The sequence below is a fragment of the Hipposideros armiger genome, unplaced genomic scaffold (assembly GCF_001890085.2).
Source record: "Hipposideros armiger isolate ML-2016 unplaced genomic scaffold, ASM189008v1 scaffold_382, whole genome shotgun sequence".
In the NCBI taxonomy this organism is placed as follows: Eukaryota; Metazoa; Chordata; class Mammalia; order Chiroptera; family Hipposideridae; genus Hipposideros; species Hipposideros armiger.
Window position 1 is genome coordinate 1,121,131 of NW_017731732.1, and position 3,586 is coordinate 1,124,716.

Sequence of the window (3,586 nt, forward strand, 5' to 3'; positions counted from 1 at the left end):
TGTCACAAGGTACCCATAGCACCTTCCAGGCCAAGTAGCTCCCAGGTCCCCCCATTTGTTACGGGTTCCCCCTTCCTTGTCTTGCCCCCAGATGGAGGGGCCTGCACATCCCATTTAAAAAGTCACGGTCAAATTTTCCTTTCCTTTTTCTGGTGCAGATCTAGCCTAGGGTGCATCCCAAACAACTGCTGGCAGCCCAAGCAGCAGGGGCCTGGGTTTGGAGGGCAGCCACTGCTCACATCACCTCCCCAGCTCCGGGAGCACACAGAGCCCTTCACAGCAGCACAAGGACAGGCATTCAGCGTGAGGCGATCAGGAACTCACTGAGACCAGGTTTCCCTTCTTCGTGGACTGAAATGCCTGTTATGTGCATTTGGCTGAAACAGGGGCACTTCTGTCGATCCCAGGTTTACCTAACTGCACTCAGCCGCACGAGGAAGTTTAAGTTGGCTCGCAGTCCGCAGGCACATGGAAAGCTGAAAGGGCTGGTGTGTCAGCAGACGTGGGGCTGAATCACAAATTGTTCAGGAAGTCTGAGATTAAAGTCGAGCTTATGTTATTATGTAACAGATATGCCCGCCAAGTACACATCCAAGCAAATAAATATGGAATGTTTTGTAGGATACAGCTGGGATACAAACCCTGTATTTATTTAAGACCTGTGTGAATAGTAAATAAGGCCACTTCTGTGGAACCCTGTAAAAAGGTAGCTTAAAAATGTGGAGCCCGAGGGAAGGTCCCAAATACTCAGGAAGAGGGGTCTTTGGACAGCCAGGCAGGCAGGGGGACTTGGATATGGAATGCGTTCAGGCTTCGTACCAGTCACAAACGTTTCTAAGGTGCATGTATGGATAAAGAAAGTACTGTGATACAAACAGTCCTAAGTGAGTGAGCCAGTGCCACTTTGGGAACAGAGCTCAGGGTCCCTGAAAACCCACAGCTACACAGAAGGCACAAGCACTGTCACAGAAACAGACCCAACAATTGTTTCAGAGTCCTGGAAATCAGTCCCGAGAGCATTCACTCAAGAACAACAGCTGCAAGATGGCCAGTGCCCAAAACTCCCCCCGTCTGCAGCTACACCTGGGACTGCAGCGAGTACAGCAGATCTGCAGCTCCTCTAAAGCCCCCAAGCTGTCACTTTTGATCTGTGGGACAGCTCGCTAACAGGCGGTATGTATTCTCAGGGCATCATCATTGGACCAGACTCCACAGCAGTGAGCACATACAGCACCTAGGTCTTGGGTCGCAAATGTTACTCTCAGCTACAAGGAACTGGGATCCTTAGGGAAATGGCCAATTTGGGGGCCGAGCTGGGGACATACACAGGAGCCTGGGGCGCTTCATTCGGGCAGTGGGCAGGCCACAGGATCTTGTGTGTGACACCGAGTTTCCATGGTGCCCTGCGTCTCCAAGGCTAGGAGAGCCGCCCTGATGCTGTCATCTTTGACCTCAGGAGGGCCCAGTGATTTCTAAGGGTCCATCCAGGATCACCTCCCTTTTGATGAATCCCAAACCAACTGACTGAAGCCTTAATGACATCAGGGGTAAAGTCGCTTCATCTCTGCAGGAAGCTACACTGGGAGTAAAGCCCGACAGGGGCCTGAGCTCCAGGCCAGGAGTCTTGGAAGCCTGACTTGTGCCTGCCACTAATGGGGTAGGGGCAGGGAGACAGCACTTTTTCATAAAAAAATTTTTTTGTTTTCATAATTTATTAATCCAAAGTAAACTTCATAACTGATTTTACCTCACAGTAAACTTTTGACTATGTACATGTGTAATTTCAGTTTACAATTACATTCAAGTCTAAATACATCCCTAACTTAGTAAGATCTACTGTTTATGTACCAATAAAAATAAAATAGGGTATTCTATTAACTGTAAGACATTCTAATTTTAGACATGTTAACTATGAAAATGTGTACCTTAAAGTTAATGACGTATAACTAAAATATTTATTTTTCCTTTATTTATAAGTCATGTAAGGGACATACAACGTCCACAGCATGAACACCACTCTGAGATGAGGGCAGCTTCTCCCTCCCCACACAGCACGCACATTTCCTCCTTTCCTCGTAGCCTTTCTTAGTGCGTCCATCCCTGGCCAGCTTCTGCTCCACGCTGTTTTGCCGTGTGCTTTGTGCAGCAGCCGGCAGTGGTGAGGGCAGTGCTCAGTGAAGAGGGCGAAGGGATAGACGGATGTAGGCTTGGGGTAGATGGACGTAGGTTTGATTCTTGGCTCTCATTTAGTAGTCTGCCTTTGGCTGCAGGTGACAGAGAACTCAAGTCACAGTGGCGTAAACAGTAAGGAAAATATGCTATTTCATACGCTGTAACGTGCAACCCAAAGGCCCAAGAAGTCCACGGGGCAGTATTCAAGGACCCAGCCTCTTCCCAACTCTCCTCTATCTTCAGCTGGGTTTCTAGCTCCCCTAGAAGTCCTAAGCAGCTGCATGGTTCTGGGTATCGTATCATATTCAGACACAGCAGTGTCTAGCCTCTCCCTGTCAGGATGTGATCACCTTTCCAGACGCGCACAGGGACCTGCCTTCCTACTCAAGCCTAAACCAACTGCTGGCAAGAAGAATGGGACTTCCAATGTCTGTTGAGACCAGCAGTTTTCAACCTTGGCTGTGCTTTAGAATCATCTGGAAGCTACTGAAAATCTCATGTCCATACCCCAGCCTCCCTCCCCCATCCCTAATCAGAATTTCTGGGTGTGGGCCCCAGACATTTTTTAAAAGCTTCCTAGGTGATCTAGTGTGAACCAAGGTCGAGACGTACAACTGTAGGCCCCGGTGATACAGCCCTAAGGACTGGGGCCAGGCCCACCACCCACAAAGCAGACAGTGCCATGGAGAGGACACCTCAGCAGCACTGGGACTACAGGAAGGGAGCACACAGGTGGGATGGGCCACACCTGAGAACAAGAGCTAGGAGACCTTCCAGACATGGTTTCCTCATCTGTAAACAGTAGTGACAACTGTTTTTAAAGTCGTAACCCCTATGAAAGGACTGTGACGGGTACCAAGGAGGGTATCACATGTATGACCCTAGCACTCAGCAGGTGCTTACCTGAGACATTCTGATCTCACTAAATTCCAAGTGTGGTGTTGCTTCTAACTGGCAGTATGCACCCCTATTATTTAGGCCACATTGCCAGAGTACACAGTATTCTGACCTCCACAAGTGACCTCAGAAGACCCCCAACAGGTACGCTGAGCAGGAACGAGTCGGTGGGCTGAGCAATGTGCTGGAAGTCGGGCAATCTCTGAAGACAGGATAAGTCACTTACCATCTCTGGGTCTGAACCCTGTAAGGTCTACAAGTGATCAAGTCAAAACACCAAAAGACTACCTACTTAATTTATATAGTCTTGCAGGCTGACAAAAAAATTGAGTTTTACTGTCACGTGGCTTTTAGTAACTGACCACACGAGAGAGTTATATGAAACCTGTCACGTGGAATCTTAGAAATGAGCTTCTGTCCATCCTACTCAGTGATTTCCGTAACGAAAACCTCAGAACTGTTCTCATGAAATTATTATCAGGAGAGGTTTTGCATCTTGCCCTCCTGATACTGAGAG